We start from the raw sequence: 10,669 nt of genomic DNA on the forward strand, positions 1-10,669 counted from the left end.
TTGAAACATTTACCTGGGAGTCCAATTCTATCGTCATCTAGCATCAATTCTGATTCTGGCTTCAAAGGTAGAATGTGGGAAGCAGTCAGCCTTGAGAGCAGGCTGCAGACATGCCAGGCATGCCGCTGCTGCTCGAAGGGACTGTGCCTACTTGTTCCCCTCCTTGTTCCATTCCATGGGAGATAAATCACCAGGGCCCAGAGACCAGAAAGAATGTAAAATGAGACAAGCAAAGCTGTCTCCCCCCTGCACGTGCAGGTTATTTTTGATGATTCTGGGTTTATGGGTTTTCTCCCAGGGAAGTTAACCTTGAGCCGAGACAGTCTGTAGATAATGTAAACCACCATCTGGCAACCTTCCTTTTTCTAGTCTAGATAATCTGCAACTGTAGCATAATAAAATTTGCCTTGCAACCATCAGTTGTCTTGGTCCTTCTGACCCCATTCGTCGGTGCTACTTCAGTTCCTTACCCCTTCCCTTCTTACCCAGGGCGGTGAAATCCTCTTTCTCTGGCTGGTCTGCGGCAGTAGAATAATTCTCATAGGCAGGCGTACTCTCAGACAATACCACTGAACACAAAAAGCAAAGGCAGGGAGAACAACTTTCACAATTTCACCTGTGACCAAGCCCTCCTTTTTCAGAAGTCCATACTGTGAAATTAATGTGCCAATAGTTTGCAGCTGCCTTTACCCCACTACAAGCTGTAACAGGACATAGGTCTGGAACTCTGAGTCAGAAGAGACCCAATGCTTCCCAAAGCCAAAGCAGAAGGTGCAGCTTGCTTTAATCAGTGTCATAACACACCTAAAGTAAGACTGTGAGAATAGGAGTTGCAGGGTTGGAGTTCATTTGTACACAGCATAGAAAGCCAAGTGCATAGAAGCAAAACACATTTCTATCTCCTTGCACTGAGATCTCCCAAGAGTCCTTTGGTAACTTGCCCTTTATAGGTCTGAAGCCCCTGTAACATGCACCATAAATTAAAATGTAATCATTTTTCACTACTTTGGGGGGGGGGAACTGGAAATAAAGCATGACCAGTAGCTGTTCTTTCTCAAGTGAGTCACATCAAAATGTGGAATTAGCTTTCTCAAAAGTACGTATTTCACTTTACTACAATAAATGGAACATCCAATGCTTTCAAAGTCTCTATTGTCTATTAAATGCAAAAGCTCTATTCCAAAAATATGCCAACATGCTGTTTAACTTCCTAAAAAGAACTGAATCTACCGCAAATAAGGAAACGGAATTAGCACTGGATCTCATCTCAACCAAATCATTCTGCCCCCACGAGGTTACATAAAGGGTCAGAACACGCCTCCAAGCAGAAGCTGCGGGCAAAACCCTAGTCAGCCACCTCTTCCCCAAAGTGGGGCGGGGAAGGCCCGGGCCTACTTGGCAATACCAAAAGTAAAACAACACAACAAAACAAAACCTCATACAGAGGACTGAAACCAACAGAGGTAATGCGTGCCCAGTGTTTAACATTATTACGTTTAGAAAATAAAGTGGTACAAAAACCTGTTTGGTCTGCGTGTCACGGGTCTCTTAGCCTTGCAGTATTTTCACCTCACTGATTTTCTTAATAAAATCAAATTAGGCTTACCATATGACCCAGCAATCCCACTACTGGGCATATACCCTGAGAAAACCAAAATTCAAAAAGAGTCATGTACCAAAATGTTCATTGCAGCTCTATTTACAATAGCCCGGAGACGGCAACAACCTAAGCGCCCATCATCGGATGAATGGATAAAGAAGATGTGGCACATATACACAATGGAATATTACTCAGCCTTAAAAAGAAATGAAATTGAGCTATTTGTAATGAGATGGATAGACCTAGAGTCTGTCATACAGAGTGAAGTAAGTCAGAAAGAAAAAGACAAATACCGTATGCTAACACATATATATGGAATTTAAGGGAAAAAAATGTCAGGAAGAACCTAGGGGTAAGACAGGAATAAAGACGCAGACCTACTGGAGAACGGACTTGAGGATATGGGGAGGGGGAAGGGTGAGTTTTGACAGGGCGAGAGAGAGTCATGGACATATACACACTAACAAACGTAGTAAGGTAGATAGCTGGGGGGAAGCAGCCGCAAGGCACAGGGATATTAGCTCGGGGCTTTGTGACAGCCTGGAGGGGTGGGATGGGGAGAGTGGGAGGGAGGGAGACGCAAGAGGGAAGACATGGGAACGTATGTATATGTATAGCTGATTCACTTTGTTATAAAGCAGAAACTAACACACCATTGTAAAGCAATTATACCCCAATAAAGATGTTTAAAAAAAATAAAATAAAATAAAGATGGGACTGTGCTTTCAGAACCACCAAAAAAAAAAAAAATCAAATTAGGCTCCGCATAAAGAGGCCCCTCCGATTCTGAAATGGGCCTAATAAACCGGAGAAGGAGATATCTACTCTACCCGTCCGCGGAGCCCCCACCTTTTGCTACGGGCCTTCACTAGCCAAGCGACCTTCTCAAACACCTTGACAACTGCAAAGTGGAGCGGGTCGGACCTAGTGGACGCTTGGGAACGGAGTAACTACAACCTATCCAGAATCCAGGCTGCGCCGGCAATCATTCCACGCTTCACACTCACTGCCTCATTTAACCTTCTCAACCACCATATAAGGCAAGAATTACCAGCTGTGTCCTACAAATGAAGAAACTGAGGCGCTGAGACGTTAAATGGGAAGCCAAAGATCACAAAGGGCGGGAAGCCAGACTTGAACCAGGTTTCTCAGGTCACCCCGCTCCCCCCGGCCTTTACACTGGGATTTTCATTGCTCCTCTCTGGGAACCCCAGCAAGGGTCAGTCTGACCACTCGCAGGGCGCAGGTGTGGTCAGTTCCCGGGGCTCCTCAGGCAGGGGCTCCAGCCGCCGCTTCTGTGAACCCCGAGAGCCGCTCACCTTACTCAGCCGCCACCGTCCTCCAGCAGCGCGCCCAACCCCGCCGGCTCAGCGGCCCGGCCCCGCCTCTGCGACCGTTACCACGCCGTGGGAGGCCGGCCAATCGAGCCCGAGCGCGTCGAGGAGCCTCCCTCTGCTCTGGCTTAAACGCCGGAGCGATTTTCTCGGACCGCCCGGGAAGGCTGGGCCTGCCCCGCGCCCTCTGGTTGGCTCCGCTTCTGGGGGTGGGGCCTAACTTTGACTTAGACCCGTGTGTGCCGGGCTGGTTTTGTCGTCTGCGCCTGCGCACTTCCATTGCAGCTGAACATAGGCTCTGGCTCAAGTTGTCTCTCTCACTTACCTGGATCACACACGCACACGCACACACACACACATACACACGTCGTGTCTGCTAGCTCCTGCGGGTTACGTCAGCGTGTTCTCTATGTTCCAGACCTGGCTGAGCGGTGCAGCGCCTGGCATTTGGAGGACGCAAATAAGTGTTTGTTGATGACGTTTTACCCTCCCATTAAACATTTTCCAAATCTCCACGAAGTGTCAGGCCATACATCGAGCTCCAAAAATGCAAAAGTATCTGGCTGGAGATGTTCAAAATCTAGTTAGGGAGATAGGTATACACCCTGAAATTAAGGTGCAGTGTGATAGGCATGATCAAAGAAAGGTGTCTAGGGCACAGAAGGGAAAGAAAAGGATTTACCTAGGTCCCTGAAGTCTTCCTCGACCAGTGCGTCTCAACCCTGGCTGCACATTAGAATCACCTGGGGAGCTTTGGCAACAATGTTCAGACCCCAAGTTAAGTATATCAGAATCTGCTGGGTAGGACCCAGGCATTGGTAGTTTGTAAAGCTCCCCAGGTGATTCCAATGTGCAGCCAAGGTAGAGAACTACAAACCTAGAGAGATGCATAAGAAGAATGATTCTGAATGGTGAAGAGTTCCCCAGCAATACAGATAGGAAAGGCAGAAATGCGTGGAGGGAGAGGGGGTTCAAGAACCTGCTGTTCTTTATGTCTCAGCACAGAAAGAATTCATTGAGAGGCAAAGTGATAGATCAGAAGTGTTTTATTAGGGTAGGACGCTTGTGAGGCTTACAAGCTGGTGGGCAAGGGAATGCCGCTCCGAGAACTTAGTGGGCTACAGTTTTATAATCAAAGAAAAAGAAGACCACCTTCTTCCTCATTCTTGAGTAGATATCAAGCTTCCATCATCAGTTCCACCTCCACATCAGGTGGAGGAGTTTTCTTGTCCCCACATGGTCGAACTGGGACTGTCATGGTGCAATGGAAATGAGCAAAAAGGCAGTAACATTTACTAAAATATGATAAATCATCTCGGGTTTCAGTATAATGTCACCTTTTCCTTATATTTTTGTTTTTAGTGTGCAGAGAAGCATGTCCTAGGAATCATTAATTTACTGACCTCACTGGGCAGGATATGTGTCTCATGCCACGACTGTTTTGTTTTGGGGCAAGTCATGCTTCTGTTGCATGGTTTTGTTGCTAAGCAAGCCTGCTTTCTTGAGTGATCATTAACTTACAGGGGTCTCCCCTACTTTTTCCTTACAATCCCCTAGAGGAATTAACTATTTAATCACCTACTTTGGCCATGTACTCTGTCCCTATCAGTATTTAGAGAAAACTTCATGTGCAAATTAAGATAATAACTCCAAAGCACGTTATTATAATGCCTAGTTCACAAGTGCTCAGTAAACCTTACTTTTTTTTTATCTTTCTGTAATTAAACCTGGACTCCTTTGGTACAGCTCATATCTGCCCTCCCCCAAAACCTAACTCCCAAAGCATTGGCCAATATAATGGGCTTCCTGAGGAAGCTGAGGAGTATGTTGAATCATCGGAGAATCAGAGAAGGAAGGCCTTTAGCAGGTGTGCTAAGGAGCTGGGACTTTGTACTGGAGGCGATGGGCAACCATAGATGAGTTTTCAAAAGGAGTATAAAATGGAAAGGCTTTTGTTTGGGTCTTTTCAAGCCTAACTTTCTTGCATCCTGATATATAAGTAAAAACTGTAAAAAAAAAAAAAGGAGGGGGGAGGGCTCCACAGTGTACAAATATGATCAGTGTTCTTTTTTCTCCACAAAAGGAAATCATCTCAATCCTCTCTGTATCACTTTAATAAATTCAGAATCTACAAATAGGGCCCCTGCCCACCTTTTTCAAAAACTCATAGCAGGTTAAGCGATCCAAAAATTCCCAGAGGAAAATCCGGCTGTGACACACCTGAAGGGAAGGCCTGGTGGCCTTTGTCATTGCATCTTATAGCCACACGATGTCACTGTTTGCAACCTGTACTTTCCAATTGGTCAAAGGATGCAAGTCTGTAGCACAGCAGGTCCCACAAAGGCCAACAGGGATCTCCCACGGAGGGCATGGTGTCTCTCACAAGGAGGTCTCAGGGTCACAGCTTTTAGGGTTCAACTTTCAGGCCTATACTCAGCCTTCTTCCAGGCAGCTGGAGCCACTATGAGTTTGATCTCTGTGTCTGTCTGCCCCATGCAAACATGTCCTCACCCCACCGCCACCCCCTGCCCTTTCCATACTTAGCTATTCACACTAGCCTGGTTGGCAGATTTTCATTTTCAACACTTGGAACACAAAGAGTCTCACTGCTTGACTTTTCCAGGGTAATATGGTGACTTACCCACTTTTCTGAGTGTAGCTGCCCTAATTATAGCTCGGAGGCCAAACATCATTGGTCAATTAGGATTATTTGCCTGCAAATAGAATAGAAAATCTGATTTAAAAAAAAATCTGATTCAAACTGTCTTCTTAAGCAATAAGGAAATTGATTATCTCACATAACAGGAAGTCCAGGGGCAAGACAGACTTTGGACTTGTTTGATGCAGTGGTTCAACAAGTTACCAAGACAAGTTATTGGAAAGTACAGGATATCAAGTTTATCAAGTTACCAAGGAAAAGTTTACCCTCTGGTGTGGGTGCTCCTTGAGTCACATGGATTACAAGAAGGAAACATGGCTACTTGGGTAAAATTGGAGTTCTGTAAGGATCAAGAGGAAAATGGACACTAGATGGATGATCACCAGTATCCTTCACAATCTTCAAAGCAAAAAAGGCTGTTTATTCTCTAATTCCTAACAATAGAACCTCTCTCCCATCACTCCTGGATTTTGTATGTAGCAAGTGGAGGGGAGGAAGCTCTAGAGCACTGTCCTCCAAAGGAATCCCTTCTTCTGAACCCCTAAGGCTTTTCTAGCACCTCTCTGCCAGAAAAGGAAAGGGCCCTGCACACAAGTTCAGTCTTTAGGTCAGCATCCTGCTGCACTGGTCTCAAGAGTCTTCTATGGACCTCATCTACCCACCAGGATTCAGCACTCATTTAACATTCGTTCATTTACAAAAACTTATTAAGCACCTGTTAGGTACCACGGATTGAACTAGATACTTTCTACGGTGGTGAGTAAACCTGCCCTCATGGAGCTTACAGTATAGTTGGGAAGAGAAATATGGAATACAAATAAGCATATAATTATAATAATTGTTATGAAGGAAGAGAATAGAGTTACATACAGGAGACCTCCTTGAGGAAGTGGCATTTAAGCTGAGATCCAAAGCCTGTCTTCATTTCGTCGTACTGCTTTCCTCTGTGTTTTGACTTCCCAGTATAATTTTTTTAAGGTTTTATGTATGTATGTATTAATATGGCTGCATCGGGTCTTAGTTGCAACACGTGGGATCTTTGTTGCCGTGTGCATGATCTTTGTTGCAGCATGAGGGATATTTTAGTTGCGGCTTGTGAACTCTTAGTTGCGGCATGTGGGATCTAGTTCCCTGACCAGGGATCAAACCCGGGCTCCCTGATTGGAAGCGCAGAGTCTTAGCCACTGGACCATCAGGGAAGTCCCCCGCAGTGTAATTTATAGCCTACATTAGCAATTAAAACAGATCTATTTTCTAAATTGATTCTCAAATTTTCTCCTGAGTATAAAACTATCCGGTGCCTCCCCACAATAAGAAGTATAGCAAATATGAATGGCATTTGGTGAAGAATTCTTGCAGATTCTTCGACTCACAAGTCTTTTAGACTTAGAATCCTTTATTACACTAATACATTTCCTCTGCCTCCCCTGGGGAGGTATGATCCATGGGGACATGGATCATACCTCACTAATCTTTTTCCAGTACCTAGCTTAGTCCCTGGCACATAGTAGGTGCTCGATACAGTGTTGAATTACATTGTTAAATCTGAGTCAGATTTATACAGCAGCATTCACCTTCAGTAGCCATTTTCCAGTATGAAAGACAATAAGCAAACAGCTCAGGCAAATATATTAATAACAAATGCTTAAGAATCCATACAGCATAACAACAGTTAAATGAATTGAGCCCTTAAAATGTGTCAGGCTCTGGGCTAAGTACTTTCATTTTCTAACTTGTTGACGCTTCACAACTTTAATGTAAGTACCGTTATTATTATCTTTGTTTTACAAATGATCAAATTAGAAAATAGAAGTTTAGAGAAATGACTTGCTACGGTCACACTGCTAGTATGTGGCTGAGCCAGGATCCAGGATCTGAAACCAGCATTCAGGCTCCAAGAACCACTTCTCCCAATGGGCATCTGCTCTACCGTAAGATTGGTGTAGGCACTTATTCCAACTTGCAATTATTTCATCTGTCTCTGTATTAGTTATCTATTGATGCATAACAAATTACCCCTACTCATAGCAGCTTAAGCCAAACATTTATTACCTGGAAGTTTCTGTGGGTCAGGAATACAGGAGTAGGCTAACTGCATGGTCTGGACAGACTCTTTCGTGATGGTGCACTCAATGGGTTGGCCGGGGCTAGAGTCATCTCAAGGTTCAAGTGGACAGAAGGATCCATTTCCAAGCTCACTCATGTGGTTGCTGGCTGGCCTCAGTTCATTCCTTGTCAAGTGGACCTCTCCACAGGCTGCCTGAGTGTCCACATACATAGCAGCTTCCCACAGAAGAAGTGATGAAGAGAATGTGTGAGCACCTAAGACAGAAGCTGAAGTCTTTTTTATAACCTGATCTTGGATGTGATATAGCATCACTTCTGCTGTATGCTACTGATTGCACAAACCAACCTTGCTAACACTTGGACAAGGGCTATACAAGGATGTGAATACTAGGAAGTAGGAAGCTCTGGGAGCCATCGTGGAGGCAACCTACCTCGTTGCATCCGTTTGCTAATTTTTGTGACTGTCTTCTCCACTAGAATGTAAACTTCACGGGTGGGGAAAAGCCATCAGTGCTTCTCGTTGTCATATCCCCTCACACGCTGCCTGCCATATAACAGATTGTCAATAAATAGTGAATAAATGTGATGATGATAGTGATACTGTTACTGAATTAAGTTGTATGGACCCTACTCAGGCCATAGCCCGGCCAAGGCCCTCTGCCTTGTCAGGGGAGGGTTCTTTTTCCGTTTGGGTTCGAGTGAATAATGAAACGGAAGCTGAGATGAACACAGCACAGGCTTTATTCAGCGGCCAAAGAATAGAGAAGCAGGGAACTAAGTTCACAGATCATCTTCTCACCCACCTGGCAAGAGGGATTTAATGTTAAAGAGTACTGTAGGTCTTCCCTGGTGGCGCAGTGGTTGGGAGTCCGCCTGCCGATGCAGGGGACATGGGTTCGTGCCCCGGTCAGGGAAGATCCCACATGCCGCGGAGCGGCTAGGCCCGAGAGCCGTGGGCGCTGAGCCTGCGGGTCCAGAGCCTGTGCTCTGCAACGGGAGAGGCCAAAAAAAAAAAAAAAAACAGTACTGACAAAGGGAGGAGGAGTGAGGCTAATGATAGGGAGGCATATGCATAAGTCTACCAGGGAAGAGGCAGGGCTTTTTCCAAAGGAGTGGCATACCACCTGTTTTGATCGTTTTTGTTGTATAATGTCCAGCTTTGGTGGCTGGTAGGGTGTGTCATTTAATATGCTAAGGTAGTTAAATCAACATATAATGAGACTCAGGGTCTGTTGTAGGTCAGATTCATCACCATCTTGGTCCCAGCTGGTTCCATCTGTTTTTTTTTGTTTATAGATTCCTTTCTTATCTCTGGACCCTTTAACTTAAAGATTTAGGTGAACTCGTGCTAAAGGTGGGGGGTTGAAGGGTTGTGAGCAGAGACCAGGATCAGCTCTGGCAACAATAGGAATTCCAAAGGGTGGCTTCCTATAATCCCGTCCCGCTCTCACACAAATTCCCAGTTGCCATGCATGGTACCATGTAAATACTTTTTTAAGGCAGAACTATATCATGCCCTAAAACATGTACTCATGTATATAATTTCTATATAACTATAGAAGGTGGACTTGGAAGCAAATGCACCAAATCCATGAGAACGCTGGCCTTTGGGGAGGAGAAGAAAGTAATGGTGCTGCGGGTGAAAGTCAGATAGGGTTTTATCTTCTACTGGGATTTTTTTTATTGAGCCAACATTTAACGATGGTCAATTCTGGGTGGTGGGAATATGGGTATTTTTCTCTGTACTTTTCCATATTTTTAAAATTTCTCAAAATAAACTAGATATAGATTTGTAGTCTTAAGCAATTGGAACATGTGCCTTGGAATGATCCTTAGGCACTTAAAAAGTGCCTTCCTTTGGCTCTTTGCTCTAATTAAGGGTGTATCTACAAACCCCACTCTCCAGATGACTCAGACCAAAACCTCTTTTCTCCTGAAATTGTCAAACTTTTCTGGTTTGAAGTTCTACAAACTCACCTTGGTTCGCTGCTTCTCCACTTTCTGTGTTTTGTGTAGATAGAGCCAGAGCCTCCATGGGCTGAAGGAGAGAGACCCAAGCAGCAGCAGCAGCCTGGCTGGCAACAGGAGGCTGTGGTTCCTGGCACTGGTGCTGACATACAATCCTCTAAGGCCAGAGTCCTGGACCCCGGGCTCGTTTGAAAAGCACTGGTGCCTCTTCCTTTAACACACAGACAACAGTCACGCTGGACCAACACTGGAAGGGTGCATGGAAAGTTTTAAACCTGTAGGTATCAGATTATGCAACTTTTCCCTTTTTTTTTTTTTGTTTTGTTTTTTTGCGGTATGCGGGCCTCTCACTGTTGTGGCCTCTCCTGTTGCGGAGCACAGGCTCTGGAGGCGCAGGCTCAGCGGCCATGGCTCACGGGCCCAGCCGCCCCGCGGCATGTGGGATCTTCCCGGACCGGGGCACGAACCCATGTCCCCTGCATCGGCAGGCGGACTCTCAACCACTGTGCCACCAGGGAAGCCCCTTCCCTTTTATTTTGATGTCCATTCATGCTGTTTAAGTAGTAAGTTCAGAAAATCAGTCAATCCATTAACAATTTCCTTTTCCAATGGAGGCCCGACGAAAACATGGACTATTGTGAATGAAAGCATTTTTAGCTGCTGTCTTAAGATAAATCACTGACGTCCATGGGCAGGTTGGTGAGAGGCAGCTTAAGAGGTTAGAGCAACATTTAGGTACTTCTTGGGTAACAAGAAGACACTCTGAGAGTGGAAATAAAGTCAAAAGCAGGATCAGCCAGATGAGTACGTTTCACACTCAGTTCAATACCTTTCACAGTATTTTGTTCAGACTTTCTTTCTTTCCATGACAATCCTGTTTGATAACAAGCGACTATTCCTATCTCCAGTGTCCTGGACCCAGCGAATAAGTAGGTAGAAAATACAGCCCAAACTGGTGTGTTCCTTAATTCCAGGTATCCCAGAACCTATACCCAAGGAGGAAACAGTGGCACAGAAGAAGCCAGCGGAGAAATCAGACTG

The 10,669-nt window shown here is 45.2% G+C and overlaps 1 protein-coding gene across 1 annotated transcript in view; it reads right to left on the reverse strand.

Moving 5' to 3' along the window:
• The window catches only part of CEP70 (centrosomal protein 70), an 80,721-nt gene extending 77,674 nt beyond the window's left edge, over positions 1-3,047 (reverse strand). The window contains exon 1 of the mRNA XM_065876056.1: positions 2,920-3,047. The gene's annotated coding sequence lies outside the window, so the exon portion shown is untranslated. The remainder of the gene's footprint in view (positions 1-2,919) is intronic.
• Between the last annotated feature and the right edge of the window lie 7,622 nt (positions 3,048-10,669).

This window comes from Phocoena phocoena, chromosome 4 (assembly GCF_963924675.1).
Source record: "Phocoena phocoena chromosome 4, mPhoPho1.1, whole genome shotgun sequence".
NCBI lineage: Eukaryota > Metazoa > Chordata > Mammalia > Artiodactyla > Phocoenidae > Phocoena > Phocoena phocoena.